The 23,495-nt window shown below is 35.9% G+C and overlaps 1 long non-coding RNA gene across 1 annotated transcript in view; it reads right to left on the bottom strand.

The window, feature by feature from the left end:
- The window catches only part of LOC125961267 (uncharacterized), a 55,614-nt gene extending 32,119 nt beyond the window's left edge, over positions 1-23,495 (bottom strand). The window contains exons 1-3 of the long non-coding RNA XR_007471719.1: positions 23,431-23,495; positions 21,036-21,085; positions 8,491-8,594 (exon numbers count right to left, since the gene is read on the bottom strand). This is a non-coding gene — a long non-coding RNA (uncharacterized LOC125961267). The remainder of the gene's footprint in view (positions 1-8,490; positions 8,595-21,035; positions 21,086-23,430) is intronic.

Genomic DNA, 23,495 nt, shown 5'->3' with positions numbered 1-23,495 from the left:
CATTCAAAGAAAAATGAAAAAAATCAGACTCTGAGAGGCACCAGTTGATTCCTATTCACAAAACCACATCTAGAACAAAGCAAAACCCAAATCAAATCCCTTCTATCCCTGCGTGAGTGAAGTCTCATAACCATTTCTATAATTCTGCCTTTACAGTATGTACTTATCTTAAGCCATTTTGGAAACGGCTGTCCTGAGAATTATTAGCCTTCATTATATCACCAGTACTCAGTGTTGAAGTCTTTGGTCAGTACTGATTGTTACAAACTTAATTATAAGACCAAAAGTATAAGGTCTAATGCTGGCCCCTCGAGCTCTTTGCCCCTGGATCTCTAAGGATGTCATCCCCCTGAGTCGAGGTTTAGGTGTGAACAGCCCTCACTGAGTCTTTCTTCAAGCTGACTGGTTCAGGATCACCTATTAACTCAAGTCTTAGGCTAAATGTAGAACAGATATCCAGAAAGAAAAGTGACCGTAGCATAGAAAATATTCACAAACTGATGGTTGTCTATTCATAAAGGTCTAGATTTTAGTCCTATTCTCCTATAGTCTATTCTACTAGATTCCTTGGTAGAATAAAAAACTAGAAAATATCATCATTATTATGTCATTATATCCCATCATATTCCAAACCTGATTTAAAAGGAGCCAGGAACTGAACACTTTGTAAGCACTTGTATGTTATGTGCTGTCTTGATACTTTGCATACTGTCTCACGTATCCTAACCACTTGCTATATTTTATAATTCCCATTTCACAGATGATAACATCAAAGCTGCCTGAGATTACCTTAAATGTTACACAGAAGCAATGTCAGGATTGAAATTCACATTTGTTAGACTTCAGCCCATTACACCACAATCCACTCAGTATATCAAGAAACTCTCTGCATGAGAAACTTGGATAAATCTATTTCTGCTGGTCTGAAGCTGATTCAGGTTTCGAAAGCAAGATAAGGGACCAAAATGACTCATCATAAATCTACTGGGGCAAGGGGACCCTATTCTGATAACGGTGTAATCATTCAAAGCATTTTGGATTTTTTTTTCTTTTGTATACAAATGCTTTCAGAAAACAGTAAATAAGACACATACTGAAAAGCCAATTTTACTACTTCACAACCTTAATTTTCCCTTTTAATGCAATATAAATAAATTTAAAGCAATATAATTCAAATTGAACATACAATTTTCCCCTAAGAGTTGTCTCTAAATTACTTCTAGCTATTTCCGCACACATAATCCACCATGGGAGGACAAAAATTCATCAATATTCAATATATTCAAAAGAAAATGCCACAGGCATGGTAAGTACAAGATAAGATCTCAGAAAATGACTCAAACAATAGCAATATCAATGGAATAAGCTATTAACATTCTAATATGACTAATGTAAAGGATGATATTTATTTAGCGGTAAAGGTTCTGGTAATCTGGGTTTTTTTAAAGTATATTTTCTGCACTGATGTTAGAAACATAACATGTTAGAAGCAAACATTTAGAAAATATGTTTATACTATATCTAATAATAATACTATTCTAGTGATTTCATGACTTTAATAGAAAGTTAAATTCAATTTAAAAATACTATCTCCAAAATCTGATGGAATAATAGTACGATTGTAAAGATGATGGGAGGGTGGAGAAAAAGAGAGAGAGAGAACCAAGAGTTACTATTCAATATAACAGGTACTATCCTGAATTTTGCCTTTGAAACATTTGCTTTTATGATTAATAAATCTTTTTCCTTAGTAATTTTTTATTGATTCTTGAAGTGATAATATTTTCAATACATTGGTTAAAGAAAATATATTAAAAATAATTTTATCTGTTTTTCTTTACTTGTTGGTTACTGGAAATTTTCAAATTAACATATATGGCTTGTATTATATTTCTAATGGACAGTGCAGATTCAGACAATTCTTTCTTCTCCCCTCTTCAATGTTTACAATTTCTGTGACCTTTAACACCAAGAGTTTGCTAAGAAATAAACTGATAAGCTGTCTAAATTGTTAATAAGTGATGATGACTGAGTAGATTCATTCCCAGTTAACCTATTTTCATTTTTTTTAATTTTATTTATTTTTTGGCTGCATTGGGTCTTCATTGCTGTGAGCAGACTTTCTCTAGTTGCGGCGAGCAGGGGCTACTCTTCGTTGGGGTGTGTGGGTTTCACATTGTGGTGGCTTCTCTTGTTGTGAAGCATGGGCTCTTGGAGTGTGGGCTTCAGTAGCTGTGGCACGTGGGCTCAGTAGTTGTGGCTTGTGGGCTCTAGAGTGCAGCCTCAGTAGTTGTGGCCCACGGGCTTAGTTGCTCCGCAGCATGTGGGATCTTCCCGGAACACGGATGGTACCCGTGTCTCCTGCATTGGCAGGCGGATTGTCAACCACTGTGCCACCAGGGAAGTCCCCCTATTTTCATTTTTAACAGGAGTCCCTGATATCCACGTATAAAAGAATAACTAATAGGAGGAATTTTCTGATATCTTGACTGCCAGGTGGAAAAGATACCCTTGATTATATGCCTAATAAATCTTGACTGTCATTTAAATAAAAACAAATATCTGCTATTTATAGACAGTAAGTAAGTACTAAGTATGCATTTAAGCCATAGTATTTGTAGTTTTAGATTCTAATAATGTAAGAATTCTAGCTAAAATTATAGTGATGAAAATGCAGAAGAGGAGAAACCAGTGATACATATTCTGGTGCAATCTGGTCCCATAAGTACATGATACCTCTGCAGCCATGCCCTCTTCTTAGAAAGTCACTCACAATTGATTTTTTCCCACCTAGTCCACAGGTAACCTCACAATTATTCTCAACATAACCACCCAGACTTGCACCGTTAACAGATTGAAGTTGGCACTAAAATGAAGCTCATTTCCTATCCTAGGAGATGGTACATGGTCATCACTGACTCTAGGGAAGAAATGGAAGAGAAATCTCCACGTAATTTGGTTTATCAGTTTGCACTCCCTCTATCTCCACATGCAAACCAATTCAGAGAGACATTGCAATACATGCTATTCTTAGATGAAGGGCAAGGCAGAGCACCAGTGTTGAATGAATGATTACTACATTTAGAAATTAGAAAAACTCTTTAAGCTAAACATTATTTCTTTTGAGAGGAAAATGAGGTGCAAAGATGTTAAGGAACTTAGGTTCCTTAGGTTCCAGAAATAGTGACTGCTCAACTAAGTATGCTAAGTGGGTGTAATTTGCAAATAAGAAAGCTATTGTCCTGAATTTTATTATTGTGTTTACAATTTTTCTCTTGACTTGTTTTATATTTTCCATGTATACTATAATAGCAGATATAAATAGTGATAATGTTTTCAAATGTTATGCCTCTAATTTCTGTCTTTTTTCTAATTGTAGTGGCTGGTATCTCTAAAGAGTGTGGGTAGTGCTAATAATGGAAATCCTTAACTTGTTCCAAGTGTCTATAGGAAAAAAACTATCGCTTCCCTCAACAAGATTGATGTTAACTTTGGGGTTGAGCCAAATATATTTTTATCAAGTTAAGAATATTTTACTTAGAGTTTTAAGAATGTACACTGACCTCTTTAACAGCTTTATTGGTATACAATTCATATGCCATTCAATTCAATGGCTTTTACAGAATTGTACAACGATCACTACAATCTAGTTTTAGAATCTAATTTTAGAATCTAATATTCATTACCCCAAAAGGAAACTCCAGACACATTAGTTGCCACTCTCCACCCCAGTCCCTTCCCCCATCCTAGGAAACCACCATAATCTACTTTCATTTCTATAGATCTGTCTGGTTCTGGATATTTCCTATAAATAGAAGCCTACAATACACAGTCTTTTATAACTGGCTTACCTTTAATTCTTCCATTGCTTTTTCAAAATTGGAAATTGATAAGATTCATCTTAGATCTCTTACTATGATGAAGCATATTGATGCAATTTTTTCATTAGAACCATTCTCACATTCTTGGAATGACCTCTTTTTACTGACTACTGGTTTATCTTTGTTAGTAATGTATTTAGAATTTTTATACCAATATTGTCTTGTATATTGTCTTTTGTGGTACTTTTTGTTGGACTTTAGTAACAATGTTATGCCTAGTATTTCATAGGATAGATTTATAAGCTTTTCTTCATCATTTGGCTCTGGAGCAATTTAAATAGCATTGGATTTTTCCCCTGTGTAACTGTCTGGACACAGTCCTTTTTAGAGCATCAACTCTTTGACAACTTATTTCTTCTATGCTAATTATTCTTTCAACTTTTCTCCCCTTTCTGGAATCTGTTTTGGTAAATTTAATTTTCCTGGAAGACTATCCATTTCAAATTATTTCAAATGTATTTCCATGGGGTTTAGAAAATTAGCCTTCTATGATTCATTTCATCTGCCATTGATGTTATTTTCTCTCTCATTTCTTATTTAGTATATTTGTACATTCTCACTTTTTTCTGGCCTAGTTAACTGACATTAATCTCATATCATTTCTTGTTCAAAACCCAGCTCTTGGATACATATACAGCTTTACCATTTTTAGTGTTTATCTTATTGATTTTGACTTCACCTTATTAATTTCTTATTTCTGTTTTCCTTTCAGTCTTTTTGTGAAACTCCTTTAGTTACGTGTTTAATTCATTTATTATCATTCTTTCTTATTCATTAATATAAGTGCATAATGATTTGTCCTCTGACCTTGCTTTTACTCATAAACCTCTGTGCTATTATATAGTGTTTTCATTACAAATATACTCTGCTACTTCATGTTTACTAATTATTTAAGAAAAAATGTCTAAATTTCTGTAAGGTGGGACTTTTCGATTCTCTAATTTTATTAAGTTCCATTTTATTGTATTTATATCACACAATTTTGTCTATACTATTTTATTTTATTATCGTTATTGAAGTTTCCTTTGTGGTATATGATATGGTCATTCCTTGTGACTATCCCACTGGCAGTTGAAAAGAAGGCATATTATCTTTTTTAAGGTACAAAATTTAATATGTATCAAATAAATCTACCTTAATATATCTTGTCCTTATATTTTTCATATCCTTTTTGTCCACTTGATTTTTTGTCCTCTTGATTTGTAATGGACTGAGAAAAGTGATTTAGTTCTATGACTATAGTGTTTCTATTTCACCTTATAATTTCCCTAACATTTCCTTTATGAATGTTGAGTCTATATTATTTAGGGCTTAGTAGTCATGACTATTATATATTTATTAGAAATTGTGTTCATTAGTAGTATTGGTACCTTTTTTAGTGTGTCTATTTTTTTCCATAAATTATATTTAACTAAACCCAATTCTCACTGTTAGTCCTTCTACCATAGTTTTCTCCTCATCACTTAGAAAATTTTAGTTCATCCTCTCATAATTCCTCTACAAAAATTCACGAGAAAAATATTCTCTGAGTACAGTTTGAGGCAGTGAAGGATGGACACAGGAGTGTCAATGAGTTCCAGTTTGCCCTTGCTTTTCCTGCCTCACGTCCACCTCTTCTTGACGATGGGCCATGCAGACCAACAGCGAGCCCAGGCCAAACACACAGAAGCAGAAGCAATGAGGAACCAATAATCCTCCAGTGACTTCTGCAATAACCCTCTTCATGGCCCCACTTCAGGAGCTGGATGTGGTTGCTTATGTATCCATCACCACATACTCTAAATATGTAGATTTTGTCATTGAATTTGTTGATTTTTTTCTCTCTCCATTTCCGTAACCACTACCCTGGCTTATTATATTTCATCAAAAATAATACAATTACTTCCCTACCTCTGGCTTAACTGCTCTTTCTAAAACAAATTTTACACAACTGTAAATGTGCTCTTTCTTGAATATAAATCTGATAACATCATTCTTTTCCTCAAAACCCTTCAGTTAGATTCCACTGCCCACTGGAGGACACAAATACATCTTCTAATGACATAAGATTCCCACCATGACTTGATGTCTCCCCAGCCACCCACCCAATAGGTATCCCTCACACTTTGTTCTCTAACATCACTAAAATACACACTGCTCCTTTCACCGCACCCTTTATATGCCTGAAATATCAACCCTCTGCCTGGATATCCTTCTACCTTTTCTTCCTCTGCTTACAAATTTGCACTCTTCCTTCAAGTGTCTTATGAAACATTACCTTCTCTATAAACCCCAAGGCAGATTCAGGAGCTGATTTTCCTGAGTTCCCACGACAATTGCATCTTGACTTCCCATTAAAACTGCATGTCTGCATCTAAATTAGACTGTGAATTTTTTTTTTTAAGGCAGAGACAATGTATTTTATTGTTTTCTCTAGGATTTAAAGGAAAACAGAATAGAAGCCTGCAACTTCCCTCCCTGGATTAGAGACAGCAAACCAAGAACCCAGGAGATCTTACACAGCAGTGGTCTTTGAAGTGAATTTCTGAACCAAAAATAAAGATGAATTTTTTAAAAAATAAAATAAAATACAAAAGGGGGAAGCCTCTCTAGCTGAGAGCTAAATGATAACTTTTTTTTTTAACTGTATTGCTGTTTACTAGTCTAGCTTGTCAAAGTCCCAGGGACTCTGGAGGTAGTAAACAGGTTTTCTTGTCCTCACATCTGTTCAAAGAGCACTAACTCAGTTCTCACCTGGTGCAACTGTATGCTGGGTACTAAACCACACAGATGGAACACAATGCTTGCCCCGTGTGAGCTAATCTATCATTCTATGGCAATATGCTTTTTGTGTGAACCTTTGTGCAAAGGAATAGGATTGAGGTTCAGTGACTAAGAAAAAGCTCTGAAGTGCAAGGGATTAAGAATTAATCTTGGTAACTGCTAGGTGTCATCTGTAAATATCAACAGATCTCTGCAACTGAAAATCATTTTCTGAAATCAGCAGCTCTGTAGCAAATTTTAATTGACATTCACCTGGCCCTCATAACACACTCCCTGTGATATGCTTCCACAAACTTTGTCTTTCCCTACAGCAAGCACATTCAGAGTTCCTAAGTATTTCACTCCAAGATGGAGATTTCCATGTAAAGCAAATGTAAAGTGATCATAGAAAGAAATCTATCATAGAGATTTGCCAGCTGGAAGGACTAAAGAGCAGAAAGAGCTTTAGAACACTAAGAAGGAAAAAGAGAAAACCCAATAGGACTCAAATATACCTCCTGAACACAGGAAAGGAAGAGAGGGGTACCTTCAGGGAATGGTGTGAGTTCCCATCCATCCTTTTCAACTAATCAGTAGAAGTTAATTGTGTAGATTTTTTAATGTAGGTAAACAGACTGATGACTGCATGCTCTATAAACCCACAGAAGCTGACATCAGAAATAGTTCACAGGTAGGAGGTGGGATCAAGATGACACTGGGTTCGTCTCCCCTCATGAACACATCAAAACTGCAGCTACACATAGAATATCTCTCGCTGAAATCAACCTGGGGACTAGCAGGACAACCAAGGATATAAAGAAAGATCAACACACTGAGTTTGGTATGAAGGGAGGAGAAGTGATCTGGTCAGGACCCACACCCCTAGTGGGGGACACAGAAGAGGAGGGGAATATCACAGGCTCAGGGATCTTCCCTGGGGAGCTAGGGGTTCAAGCCACCTATTAGACACCACAGCCGTGGGGTCCAACACTGGGAAGATGAGCCCCCAGGCTGGTTTGAAAACAAATGGGGCTTACCAGAGGGCTGTAAGAAACTGAGAATCTGTTCTTAAAGAGCACACACACAGATGTGCTTACTCCCAGTCACAGCAGAGGAGCAGCAGAACAAAGACCACCTGGGGCTCTTGCTGGCTTGTTAGGATCACCCAGTGTACCCTCAGCCTATACTGGGCTCCAGCTCCAGCCCCTCTTGCTCTAGTGCTGCTCCCCACTAAGGCAGAGGCTGCTATTGCCAATAAAAGTGAGCATACTTGGAGGGAATGGAGCAAGTTTAGCCCTGCCTGTGACCACAGAGGAGGCAGCCACTGCCAGAAGGAGTGTTGGTGACACACTCGAGAGAGCAAGAATAGCTCCAGGGCAGAGACCTCTATCACAGGAGCACACATTCCTGTGCACACTCAGAAGAGAGCAGGGGCTAGTTCCAGTGGGGGAGATGTGCCACTTGAAGGTACGTCCTTGCATACAGCTGTGAGGAAACCAGCTCAGTAGTGTGGCACCAACACCTCCATCCCTGAAGCAGCCTCTAACTAAGGCTGGGAAAAAGCACACACACCAAGGAAAAAGTGAAACCAGCACAGAAGTGCAGCCTCAAGCCCTCAGGCCCTAGCCACACCCCAAACCAAGGCTGAGAATGCCACCCCATACACAAGAAACCCAACACTCTGAAGGCTCCTGCTCCAGGTCCTCCAGCCCTGAAGCCACCCCCAGGAGGCAGTGACAACCACTGAGCATAAGAGAAGCCCCTGTTTACACCAGGCTCTGGCTCTAGCCCCACCAACTCCAGCTCTACCTTCCAACAAGGCAGTTCTGACCAGTACACACCAGGGGAAGATATGGTTTGTGCTTACCTTAGATGCAACTCTCTCACCAAAGCCACCAGGCACATGCAAACTGCACAAGGATACTCCCAGATAAGGACACACCTTCAAGCCAGGACAGGCAACTGTTTCACCTAATTCCATAGAGAGAGAGAGAAAGTTAAACAAAATGAAAAGACAAAAGAATGTTTCAAACAAAGAACAAGAAAAAAAAAACCCTAATGAAACAGAGGTAAATAATTTACCAGGTAGAGAGTTCAAAGCAATAGTAATAAGAATGCTGACTGAACTGAGGGAAAAAAATAGGTCAATATCACTGATGAATATAAATGCAAAAATCCTCAACACAATATTAGCAAACTGAATTCAACAATATATAAAAAGGATCATACACCATGACCAAGTGGGATTTATTCAGTGGATACAAGGATGGTTCAATATCTGCAAATCAATCAATGTGATAAACCACATTTAAAAAAGAAAGGAAAAAAAACACAATAATCTCAATATACAAAAAAAGCACTTCACAAAATTCAACATCCAGTAGTGATAAAAACTCTCATCAAAGTTGATATATAGGGAACATACCTCAACATAGTAAAGGCATTTCTGATAAACCCACAGCTAACATTATACTCAGCAAAAAATATACTTTATACTTTCAGTAAAAAGCTGAAAGTTTTTTCTAAATTCAGAAGAAGACAAGGGTGCCCACTTTCACCACTTCTATTTAACATACTATGGGAAGCCCTAGACACAGAAATCACGCAAGGAAAAGAAATAAAAGGCAACCAAATTAGAAGAGAAGAAGTAAAACTCTCACTATTTGCAGATGACATGATGTATACATAGAAAACCTTGAAGTCTCTACAAAAAAAAAACTATTAAAACTAATAAAATAATTCAGTAAAGCTGCACAATATGAGATTAATATAAAGAAATCTGTTGCCTTTCTATACTAATAATGAATTATCAGAAAGAGAAAGCTAGAAAAAAAATCCTGTTTAAAATCACATCAAAAAGAATAAAATACATAGGAACAAACATAACCAAGGAAGTGAAAGATCTATACTCTTAAAACTATAAGACACTGATGAAAGAAATTGAAGATGATACAAAGAAATGAAAAGATATCCCATGTTCATGGACTGGAAGAATATTGTTAAGATGTCCATATTACGACAGATCTACAGATTTAATGAAATCTCTATTAAAATACCCATGATATTGCAACAAAAAGAATAAAATATCTAGGAATAAATCTACCTAAGGAGACAAAAGACCTGTATGCAGAAAATTATAAGACACTGAGGAAAGAAATTAAAGATGATACAAATAGATGGAGAGATATACCATGTTCTTGGATTGGAAGAATCAACATTCTGAAAATGACTCTACTACCCAAAGCAATCTACAGATTCAGTGCAATCCCTATCAAACTACCACTGGCATATTTCACAGAACTAGAACAAAAAATTTCACAATTTGTATGGAAACACAAAAGACCCCGAATAGCCAAAGAAATCTGGAGAATGAAAAATGGAGCTGGAGGAATCAGGCTCCCTGACTTCAGACTATACTACAAAGCTACAGTAATCAAGACAGTATGGTACTGGCACAAAAACAGAAATATAGATCAATGGAACAGGATAGAAAGCCCAGAGATAAACCCAGGCACATATGGTCACCTTATCTTTGATAAAGGAGGCAAGAATATGCAGTGGAGAAAAGACAGCCTCTTCAATAAGTGGTGCTGGGAAAACTGGACAGGTACATGTAAAAGTATGAAATTAGAACACTCCCTAACACCATACACAAAAATAAACTCAAATGGATTAAAGACCTAAATATAAGGCCAGACACTATCAACCTCTTAGAGGAAAACATAGGCAGAACACTCTATGACATAAATCACAGCAAGATCCTTTTTGACCCACCTCCTAGAGAAATGGAAATAAAAACAAAAATAAACAAATGGGACCTAATGAAACTTAAAAGCTTTTGCACAGCAGAGGAAACCATAAACAAGACCAAAAGACAACCCTCAGAATGGGAGAAAATATTTGCAAATGAAGCAACTGAGAAAGGATTAATCTCCAAGATTTACAAGCAGCTCATACATCTCAATATCAAAAACAACAAACAACCCAATCCAAAACTGGGCAGAAGACCTAAATAGACATTTCTCCAAAGAAGATATACAGATTGCCAACAAACACATGAAAGAATGCTCAACATCATTAATCATTAGAGAAATGCAAATCAAAACTACAATGAGATATCATCTCACACTGGTCAGAATGGCCATCATCAAAAAATCTACAAACAATAAATGCTGGAGAGGATGTGGAGAAAAGGGAACCCTCTTGCACTGTTGGTGGGAATGTAAACTGATACAGCCATTACGGAGAACAGTATGGAGGTTCCTTAAAAAACTAAAAGTAGAACTAGCATACGACCCAGCAATCCCACTACTGGACATATAGTATGAGAAAACCATAATTCAAAGAGTCATGTACCAAAATGTTCATTGCAGCTCTGTTTACAATAGCCAGGACATGGAAGCAACCTAAGTGTCCATCATCGGATGAATGGTTGAAGAAGATGTGGCACATATATACAATGGAATATTACTCAGCCATAAAAAGAAATGAAATTTAGATATTTGTAGTGAGGTGGATGGACCTAGAGTCTGTCATAGAGAGTGAAGTAAGTCAGAAAGAGAAAAACAAATACCGTATGCTAACACAGATATATGGAATCTAAGAAAGAAAAAAAAAAAGGTCATGAAGAACCTAGGGGTAAGACAGGAATAAAGACACAGATCTACTAAAGAATGGACTTGAGGATATGGGGAGGGGGATGGGTAAGCAGTGACAAAGTGAGAGAGTGGCATGGACATATATACACTACCAAACGTAAAACAGCTAGTGGGAAGTAGCCGCATAGCACAGGGAGATCAGCTCGGTGCTTTGTGACCACCTAGAGGGGTGGGATAGGGAGGGTGGGAAGGAGGGAGATGCAAGAGGGAAGAGATATGGGAACGTATGTATATGTATAACTGATTCACTTTGTTATAAAGCAGAAACTAACACACCATTGTAAAGCAATTATACTCCAATAAAGATCTTAAAAAAAATACCCATGATATTTTTCACAGAAACTGAACAAATAACTCTGAAATTTGTATAGAAACATAAAAGACTTCAAATTGCCAAAGCAAACTTGAGTGGAAAAAAAAGAACAAGGCTGGAGCTATAACACTCACTGACTTCAGACTATACTACAAAACTACAGACTATACCATCAAAACAGCATGGTGCTGGCACAAAACATATCAATGGAACAGAGTAAAGAGCCCAGAAATAAACCCACACACAGTGATCAATTAATCTTAAAGGAAGCAAGAATATACAATGGGGAAAACAGAGTCTCTTCTATAAGTGGTGCTGGGAAAACTGGACAGCTACATGCAAAAGAATGAAATTAGAACATTTTCTCAAACCATATGCAAAAATTAACTCAAATGAATTAAAGACCTAAATGTAAGACCATAAAACCATGAAACGCCTAGCAGAGAACGTAAGCAGAACACTCTTTGACATAAATCATACCAACATTTTTTTTGATCAGTCTACTATGGCAAAAGAAACAAAAGCAAAAATAAACAAATGGGACCTAATTAAACTTAAAAGCTTTTGCACAGCAAAGAAAACCATCAGCAAAACAAAAAGACAACCTACTGAAAGGGAGAAAGTATTTTCAAATGATAAGTCTGATAAGTTTAATAACCCAAAACATATAAACAGCTCGTACAACTCAATATCAAAAAAAACCCAATTATAAAATGGGCAGAAGAACTGAACAGACATTTTTCCAAAGAAGACATACAAATGGCCAACAGGCACAGGAAAAGATGCTCAGCGTCACTAATCATCAGAGAAATGCAAATCAAAACCACAATGAGGTATCACCTCACACTTGTCAGAACGGCTATCATCTAAAAGACAATAATATTGGGTGGGCCAAAAATGCCCTGGTTTTTTAAGTAAAAATAAAATACACATTTTTCATTTTCACCAAGAACTTTATTGAACAATGTATTCACCCTTTTGTTCCACTACATTCTGCCATTTTTCAGGCAACTTCATAATTCCATCTTCCCAAAACTTTTTATCCTTTTGAGCAAAGAAATGTTCCAGGTTCCTTTTACAGTCTTCCAAGGAATTGAAATTTTTTCCATTAAGAAAATTTTGTAAAGACTGAAATAAATGGAAATCCAAAGGTACAATGTCTGGTGAATACGGTGGATGAATCAGAACTTCCCAGCCAAGCTGTTAACAGTTATTGCCTGTTCATCAAAGAAACATGCGGTCTTGTGTTATCCTGTTGGAAGACTATGCGTTTTCTGTTGACTAATTCTGGATGCTTTTCATCAAGTGCCACTTTCAGTTGGTCTAACTGGGAGCAGTACTTGTTGGAATTAATCGTTTGGTTTTCTGGAAGGAGCTCATAATAGATGACTCCTTTCCAATCCCACCATATACATAGCTTCTCCTTCTTTGGATGAAGACCGGCCTTTCGGGTGGTTGGTGGTGGTTCATTTCGCTTGCCCCACGCTCTCTTCCATTCCACTTTGTTGTACAGTATCCACTTTTCATCGCCCATCACAATTTGTTTTAAAAACAGAACATTTTCATTACGTTTCAGGAGAGAATCGCATGCGGAAATATGGTCAAGAAAGGTTTTTTTGCTTAACTTATGTGGAACCCAAACATCAAAGCAATGAACATAGCCAAGCTGCTGCAAATGATTTCCTACGCTTGATTTGGATATTTTGAGTATGTAGGCTATCTCCCCTGTGGTATAATGTTGATTTTTCTCAATTATTGTTTCGATTTGATCGCTATCAACTTCAACTGGTCTACCAGATGGTGGAGCATTGTCCAGCGAGAAATCTCCAGCACGAAACTTCGCAAACCACTTTTGACACATTTGATCAGTCACAGCACCTTCTCCATACACTGCACAAAACTTTTTGTGCATTTCAATTGCATTTTTACCTTTCTTGAAATAATAAAGCATAATATGCCAAAAATGTTGCTTTTTTTTCTTCCATCTTCAATATTAAAATGGCTAACAAAAATTCACCAATTTAGAAGTCTTTTTTTAAATGCATGCTGATATGACAGCTATCACATACCATCTAACAAAACTGTTTCGAATGAAGTTAAAGATAACTAAGTGCTACTAGAGCCATCTTATGGGAAAAAACGAACATTTTGGCCCACCCAATATATGTTGGCGAGGATATGGAGAAAAGGGAACCCTAGTAAACTTTTGGTAGAAATGTAAATTGGTGCAGCCGTTATGGAAAACAATATGGAGGTTCCTCAAAAAATTAAAATAGAACTACCATATGATCCAGCAACTCCACTCCTGGGTATATATCCAAAGAAAACAAAAACACTAATTCAAAAAGATATATGCACCCCAGTGTTCATAACAGCACTATTTACAATAGCCAACATATGGAAGCAACTTAAGCGTCCATCAACAGATGAATGGAAAAAGATGTGGTAATATATACAATGGAATATTACCATAAAAAGGAATGGAATTTTGCTATTTGCAACAACATGGATGGAACTGGAGGGTACTATGCTTAGTGAAGTAAGTCAGAAAGAGAAAAAAGATACTGTATGTTTTCACTTATACGTGGAATCTAAGAAATAAAACAAACAAATGAATATAACAAAACAGAAAAGATTCATAGACAGAACAAACTAGTGGTTATAAGTGGGGAGAGGGGAAGGGGAAGAGACATGATAGGAGAAGGGGATTAAGAGGTACAAACTACTATGTATGAAATAAATAAGATACAAAGATGTAATATACAGTACAGGGAATATAGCCAATATTTTATAATAACTTTAAATGGAGTATAATCTATAAAAATATCAAATCACTATATTGTACACCTGAAACTAATATAACACTGTAAATCAACTATACTTGAAAGAAAGAAAGAGACAGAAAGAGAGAGAGAGAGGGAGAGAGGGAGGGAGAAAGAAAGAGAGAAAGAGACGGAGGAAGGGAGGAAGAGAGAAAGAGAAAGAGAGGAAAGGAGGGAGGGAGGGAGAGAGGAAGGAAGGAAAGGAGGAAGGAAGGAAGGGTTTACAGCTAAAGCCCCCAGAAAAGACTGACAATCAATGGATAAAGTTTGAGGTAATCCTAATTCATGAAATAGCAACTATGTGCTGGATACTTCTAGGTTTCTCAGGCAGGTAAAGTGAATGGGTTCTGAATTCTCTAAAAGGCAAGATAATCATTAATCATCAAGGGTCAGAAAGCGATAAGAGTGGACAGAAATTAGAGCTAAGGAATGAAGTTTACATTCCTTGATTGACATTGTATACCCAACTTTTTCTGTTTATGTATGAACTGCATTAAAAATTCACAAAGAGGGCTTCCCTGGTGGTGCAGTGGTTAAGAGTCCACCTGCCAATGCAGGGGACACGGGTTTGTGCCCTGGTCTGGGAAGATCCCACATGCCGTGGAGCGGCTAGTCCCGTGAGCCATGGCTGCTGAGCCTGCGCGTCCGGAGCCCGTGCTCCGCAACGGGAGAGGCCACAACAGTGAGAGGCCCGCGTACCGCAAAAAAAAAAAAAAAAAATTACAAAGATTTTACGATATATATAACTCTGCCATCCTCAAATGGTTCCTTTCATTTAGGGGCTCTTCATTTCCTCTAGGGCCTCAGAGTCTCTGCTGAGTCTTCTGAATATGGTCAGCTAATGAAGCAAAGAGAGAGAAGGTGGAGTATCATACACAATGATGAAGAAACAGTCCTGGGAGTGGCAAACATTGTTTCCACGCACATTCTGTTTGCAGGAATCAGTTACATGGTCCCACCTATGTGCAGTGGGCTTGGGAATATAGCTTAGATGTGTGTTCAGGAGGAAAAAAAAAAGTCTGTGAGCATGAAGTTAGCTATCTGCCACCACTCACCCATCTCACAGAGCCTAGCAACGTGATATAAGCATTGTGCTTGTAAAAACCATAGTTGTGGTTAAATACTTCAGATTTTTATTTAAAATTTTTTCATCAACAGTTAAAATATAAAATTTCCATAGAGAATTAAAGAATTGTTAAAAACTTGGTTTCACTCATTCTTCTAAAATAAAACAAAACATTCTCTGTGTGTGTGTTTCTCCCTGTGTGTCTCTCTGTAGATAGAAAGATAGATAGATAGATAGATAGGAGATGTAGATAGATGGAATCTCTCTCTGTCTTGGATTAAGAGTAAATAAAAATCAAACCTCTGGTTTGAGAGGCTAACTGAGCAGATATTAAAGTCCCTCCCTTCTACTCAATATGTAGACAAATTACAGATAAAAATAGAAAAATCAGTTTGATATTACTGATGTATTAAAAGATGCCAGTATAAAATAATATATTCAAATTGATGGAAGAAAATAACATCAATCAAGATATAACATATTCAGTAAAATAATCATCAAGAGTGAGGGAGAAATAAGGATAATTTCAGATAAAGATGAAAGTCATTGGTCCAAATATATCATTAATTACAATAATTATAAACAATAAACTCTTACTGAAAGTTAGAGACTCTTAGTGTACATTTTTTTAATCCCTGTATACACTTTGTGGAAGAAAAGTGTAACTAAAACGTAACAGTTTAAGATTAAAAATGAAAGAATGGGAAAAGATGTAGTAGTAAATATTGTCCAAAGGAAAGCTACTATGGCAATATGAATATCGAATATAATTTTAAAATAATATATTAATGAGGGGAGGGGACACATATCCCATAACACAAAAACAAATTAGAGAGCAATTTGGTAATATCTCCTAAAAATACACATACTCAAAAACCTAACCATTTTACTTCCAGAAAAGTTATTGCATATATTGCAAAAGGAGATAAGTATAAAGATGTTCCCTGCAACATTGGGGGGTAACAGCAAAAACAAAACAAAATAAATCAACCCAAGACATGTGATACCCACTGAGTTTGTGCAGACCAACCAACTCCCAGCCAACTCAGGAGATGACCATACAGACGCATTAGTAAACCAAGCTGAGAGTAGCTGAAGGACTGCTCAGCTGAGCCCAGCCCAAATTACAGCCCCACAGAACTGAGAGTTCAAAAAATGGTTATGGATTTAAGACACTACATTTGGGGATGAATTATAACACAGAAAAAACTAAGTGATACACGCATGTACAAATGAAACTGTTTATGTAAGTTTTATAAATTCACAAAATAATGCTAAATATTGTGATGCATAAGAACTTGCATGGCAGAATTATACAGTACAGATAAAGCTATATATGTGAAGTTCATGACAATGGATAGCACTGGAATGAAAGGAGGGGAATACAGGTAGGAAGGGGTAAAGGGGCGATTTTAAGTTTACCTATGGAGGGGCTTTTTTTCCCTAAAACTAAAAAAAACTTTCCAGGAAAAAACATAGAAAATCTTCATGACTCTGGGGTAGGCAAAAATTTCATGGATAAGACGCAAAACTCACAGTTAAATTAAAAAAGTTAAATTGGACTTCCAAGTTTAAACTATCTGCTCTTTCTAAAACATTACTAAGATAATAAAGACAAGGAAAATTGGGAGAAAATATTTACAATGCATGTATCTAACAAAGGACTTGTACCCAGAATGCATGTTTTCAAAACTAGGACAAATAACCCCATTTTTAATGGACAGATGGATGATGAAAAAGTATATAATATTCTCAACATCATTAGTCATCAAGGAAATGCAAACTAAAACCACAATGAAATAGCTCCAACCATTAGAATAGCTAAAATTAAAAATACTGAAAATAACAAGTACTAGGTGAGGATATGGAGTAACTGGAACTCTAATACATTGCTGGTGAGAATGTGAACTGGTACAACCACTTTGTATAAATGTATGTCAGCTCCTTTTAAAGTTGAACACTTACTATACATCCCAGAAATTCTCCTCCTAGGTATTTAGCCCCCCCAAAAAAATAAAAACCTGGAAACAAATACCCATGAACAGGGGGATGGATAAATAAATTGTAAAATATCCATATAACTGAGCACGCTTGACAATAAAAAGAAATGATTTACTGATAAATGCAACAATGTGGGTGAATCTCAAAAACATTATGCTGAACAAAAGAAGTAAGATACAAACAAGTCATGATGTATAATTTCATCTAGCTAAAACTCTAGAACACAAATCTAATCTATAGTAACAGAAAGCAGATTAGAGAACTGGGGTGGGAAATTTCACCAGGAAAGTGAAAGAAAACTTTTGGGAGGTAATGGACATGCACTTTTTCTTGACTGTGTGGTGGTTACACAGGTATATACATTTACCAAAACTCACCACGCTAGATGATCAAAGTAGGTGCATTTATTGTGTATAAATCATGCCTCAATAAAGTTTTTTTTAATTTGAGAAAATGTGAAAATATCAATAATTAATTCTGAATTTTGAATGCTGTATCATTTACGGAGCTAGCAAGAAACGTGACAACCTCATTTGGAATTTGATGAAATTTTAAGGAAGGGAATATTAAAGGAGATATGGACAGAATTAAGGAAACCAAGCTGTATGTTGAAGCATTCAGGGACTTGCAACAACAGGCCAAGGCAAGGAGAGGTATCTTAATTACCTGAATCCAGATGAACACTAGGAGTCTCAAAGACAACCTCTCTAATCCTCTTGGACACAGAAACAGAGCCAAGGAAGGAGGTAAGAGAGAACACAGACATTTGGATTTCTTAATGCTATTGGAGAAGAGGTGCTAGGGAACAGTGACCACAGATGAGAATAAACAGGTTTTTTAAAAGAGGGAGGAAGAGGGGCCTTATAAGCCAAAATAAGGAGTTTGGTTTTTAACCAGAATTCACTTAAGAGTTTCATGTAAAAAATGCATGAAAATGATTCCATTTTTAAATGATTACTCTGCTACTAGACATGGATTTTTTTTTACTACTCTTGATTTAGAAAGAGTATGATTGCAGCATTATTAATAATTGCAGTAAAATTGTTATTATACATAAACTTCTGATGAAATGTTTTCTAGTTGTTTGTTTCTATTTTCTCCAGATTATTCTTTTTTTTTAAATTTGATTAAAACTATTGACTTTATTATCTTAATTTAATCTGCTTCCCATTTGGAGATATTGTTTTCAGAAACATTTTCTCCTTCATTGACTTTTTAAAATTTCACCCTTTAATCCATCTGAAATTAATTTTAGTCTGTTATAAAGTATATGCTATGATTGTGAGTGTGTAGCAAAGAAGCACTCAGCAGCTACTACTGTATCTTGCACATAATAGGCCTGAACGGTGATTTGTGGCATAAGTATTTGTCAGAGCCAACGGTTATAACAATTTGCCCACATACTTCATGTTATAGGCATCACTTTTTTATAAATTTATTTATTTATTTTTGACTGTGTTGGGTCTTTGTTGCCGCGCGCGGGCTTTCTCTAGTTGCGGCAAGCGGGGGCTACTCTTCGTTGTGGTGCACGGGCTTCTCGTTGTGGTGGCTTCTCTTGTTGCAGAGCACAGGCTCTAGGCGTGCGGGCTTCAGTAGCTGTGGTATGTGGGCTCAGTAGTTGTGGTTCGCGGGCTTAGTTGCTCCACGGCATGTGGGATCTTCCCAGACCAGAGCTCGAACCCGTGTCCCCTGCATTGGCAGGCAGATTCTTAACCACTGTGCCACCAGGGAAGCCCTAGGCATCACTTTTATCATTAATTACACTAGAGTATCCATAGCCCAGTGTTACAATAACAAGATGCAGTCAGTTTTCATTAATTTTTAAAATTCTGTTATTAATCATGATCAACCACCTAAAATTAACTTTAAAATAATGAGCTACTTTAAAAGTTTAATTGATTCATGAGTCATCTGTGAATTTTTAAAGGCAATGAGTGAGCTTTGTTGCCCTAAATACCAAGAAGAAACATGCTACTCAGAATGTCTCCTCCTTTACCTGGAAATGAACACCTTTGCAAATTATTTAACTAATGCCAATGTCCAATCACATGTTTTTATAGCTCAGAATCTTTTTATCAAGTACATACTAAAATAACCACAGTGGAGACATTTATGGTAAAGTGAAAAAAGTAAGCTGTTTCTCCAAGAACACCTCTGCTGCTCTTCATTATTCAATGATAACAAACACAAACATAATCCAGAAAAGTGCCTGGAACCAAATTTAGACTGAATGAAAAAATACTGATGGCATCATCAATAGCTATGTCTTAATTCCTCATCCAATTCATCAAATCTCTATACCATAAAATTTCTGCCTAGAATGATGGGGAGCCCCTCAGTTCCAGCTAACAGGCAAAGCCATCCAGGAAGGAGGCAGACCAGAGTGTCTGGGAGTAGCTGAGTCTACAGGAAAGAAGCCACAATCACTGGGCAAGAAAGAAGCTTTGAGAAAGCAAATCCCTTTCCCACTCTGGCCTTAAACGTCCTTCCTTTTAGAATAAACACTCAGATTTAGGTTATTTCTAAGCACTTGGGGACTATGATGTTGAAGAAAAAGATAGCAAACATTCTGGGCTATTAGAACAAACCAGTGAATGACCAAGCACACAATCGGGCAAAGAGACAGCATTTGAATATGTCTCCAGAAGGCTCAAACGTAACATTCCAGGCATACCGACACCTCAAGCATCTGCTGTTGATGTGGGCAATGGGGACAGGTAAGAACAGGGAAGGTGATCCTCAGCATCACCTCAACATCTCTTATAAGGATGTGGGAAATGTTTCTGCAAGCAGAGAAGCAGTCCAGGTCAATAGCTATCAACCTTCAATGTCCCTCAACACCATCCCCAAACACAACTCATTCCCATCACACCTGCTGTTATTAGAAGCAGCCATTCAAAAAAGATACATGCCCTTCCCCTCTCTACAGAGAACATTTCAGAATATTGGTGAAAATATTTCTAAAAACCATGTAAAACATGTAATGGATGTACATATTTCTGCTTTGAATGGATAATACATTTACATAGTACAAAATGTAAACAATACCAAAGGCTATACAATGAAAAATAAATCTTCCTCCTATGCCTATCCCCAATTTCCCTCCCCAGAGCCACACAATTACCAATTTCTTGTGCATCTTTCTGAAGATATTCTAATATAACAGCACACACAAACTATAAACATATACTTCTTTTTATACAAATAGTAGTATATGTACTACTACATAGTTGATTCCTCATTTTGCTTTCAGCTGGCTAGGATTCCATTGTATGGCTATATCATAGTATATATCACCAGTTCCTACGAAATTTTGTTTCCAATCTACTGCTATCACAGACCAGGCTACAGTGAGCATCTGTGTGCGTTCATTTTCTGGTACCTTTGCGAGTAAATATGGAGGATAAAACCCTGACAGTAGAATTTCAGGGTTAAAATGACTATATTTGTAATTTTTATTACAGATCATTTGGAAGACAAACAATAGCTGATTATAGCTACTTCCATAACTTTTAGCCAGATCTCGGTTCAGTTTCTACTTTTGCCACTTACTTTTGTCACAACTAGGCAAGTTAGTTCTTTCTAGATCTCAGTTTCACCATCTGAAAACAGGAATAAGAATTGTACGTGTTTTACAGGATCATTGTGAGGAACTGGTTAATAAATACATATAAAACTCAGAACAGTACCTGATACAAGATAAGCACTCAAAAAATGTTAATTCTTATTATTATTCTCTTATTAGCTCATATCACATAAAATACAAGTTTGCATTATTGAATTGTTTTAATCTTTGCTAATCTAATAGCATTTTCACCTAACTCACTATGGTTCTCATTTATCTTTATCTTCTATTTTGAAAGTACTTAAGTATATTTTAATAAGTTTGAGTCATCTATAATTTCTTTTTGTGAACTGTTTATGACCTGTGCTCTTATTTTTATTGGATTATTGTTGCCTTATTAATGAATATAAAGTCTTTACATATTAAAGAAATTAGCTTTTTGCCTATGAAATGTTTTTTTTCTAAATTTTTTGTTATTTTTTTTTTTACTTATGGTTATTTTTGCCACAGAAGTGTTATTTTCAGTTAAATTTATGGAAAAATTCTTGTATGGCTTCTGGATTTTATATGACATTTTTATATGACATTTATATGACAAATGCTTTCTTATTTGAAAATTATTTAATTTTCGCTATGCTTTAGCTTAATACTTTTATTATTAATTTTTTACAGTAAAATCTTTGCTCCATATGAAATTAGGATGGGAGCCAATTTTATTTTTCTCCAGATGGCTATTCAGTTGTCTCAGCACCATTTATTGACTAATTCATCTTTTGTCCCCTGATTTTTCAATACCACCTTTAACACACACCAAATTCACAAATATATTGAGCCTATATCTGGACATTTTACTGTTTTATTGAACTATACATTATTTATACAAGTGCCAGTACCAACCTTTAAATTACTATATAACTATAACATGTTCAATATCCTGTAGGACTAACTATCCTCAGTGAGTACATTCAAAAGCAATAATTTTTATTTCCTTTTTTAGAATTTCCCTAAAAATTATTATTTTAACATAAGAAAGTTAAAATAGTTTTTGTAGTTCATATAAAAATCTCTTAGTATAGTTATTGAGGAGAATTTTAAACATACAGTTTTACTGGGAGAGAATAAACATCATAATGATATTGAGTTTCCCTATCTAAGATGAGAAAATACCTTTCTATTTAAGTCTTGTTGGGTAACTCAGTAGTATTCTAAATTTTCATTCACTTTAATGTTTTATATTTTTTATTAAGTTTATTCCTAGGTATTTAATCTCTTTGTGACTGTGGTTATTAGGTGCTTCCCTTCAATTATATTTCTTCATCTTGTCTTAGATTGTATATAGGAAAACAGTTTTTTCTTAATATACCAACCACCTCACTGAATTTTCTTATTGTTATAATAGTCAGGTAACTCACTTGGGTTTTTAATACATACAACCATATTACCTGCAAATATTTTGTCTTCTCTGTTATAACTTCTACACTCATTTTTTCTCTAATTTTATTATGCTAGCTGGACTTCATTAAGAATGGTATCATAATGAACATCTTTCTCTTATTCCTAAATGTGAAGGAATGATTTCTAGATGTTCTAGATGCTGCTTTTTTAAAAATATGGTACAAAATTATGTTTTTATTATGTTAAGGATATTTTATGTTGGTATATTACATTGTATCAAGAGTTTCTTACCAAGAATGGAAGATGAATTACATCAAATACTTCTTCAGCTATAAAGAGATGATCCTGTGTTTTCTCTTTTCATTTATTAATTTGGTAAGTTATAGTATTATATATTTTGATATTGAGCTATACTTATATGTATACAGTCCTTAACTCAGCAGCAATCTTTACTGGCTCTAGGATTCTAATCTTTCATTTTTGTTCTATTCTTAAGGGGTTTTTTCAGGATATTGACTAGGGCAAAAATTCCCCAAATGCTACAATGTGTTAAAAACACTAGTGCATGCTTTTCACAGTATTTCAAAGGGCGTAAACTACATGCCAGAACAAGTTGGTCTGGAAGGACAAGGACCAGCCACAGCACATTTTCATAGATCAAGTTATCATCCTTGATCTAGAAAACAGGGGTTGGGGAGGTACGGTTGGTTAGGAAAGACAGAAAACTGAAGCCTAACAGAAAAATCTTATCAGTAAAACAAAAGTAGTAGATCTACTTTTTCACCAGGCATCAGTGACCTTGAAGCAGAGGTCAGGAAACAAAAAACAACAATTTAGGACACTTAGTCTTGGAGGAAGAAGCAAAAATTAAAGGTTTGTGTGAGCTAGTGAATTCTAGTTTGCAAAGTTTGCAAAACCTTGTAGAAATAAAAGTTAAATGAAATCATCAGTTTTTTTTTAATTTTGGGTTCTAAAAATGATACCTACTGGAATTGTGAAAGAGTTATTTCCATATTTTGCAGGACATTATACCACTTCGTGACACTCATCTT

This window comes from Orcinus orca, chromosome 15 (genome assembly GCF_937001465.1).
Source record: "Orcinus orca chromosome 15, mOrcOrc1.1, whole genome shotgun sequence".
In the NCBI taxonomy this organism is placed as follows: domain Eukaryota; kingdom Metazoa; phylum Chordata; class Mammalia; order Artiodactyla; family Delphinidae; genus Orcinus; species Orcinus orca.
The sequence above is the reverse complement of the archived record's forward strand: the minus strand, read 5'-3'. Positions and strand labels throughout refer to the sequence as shown.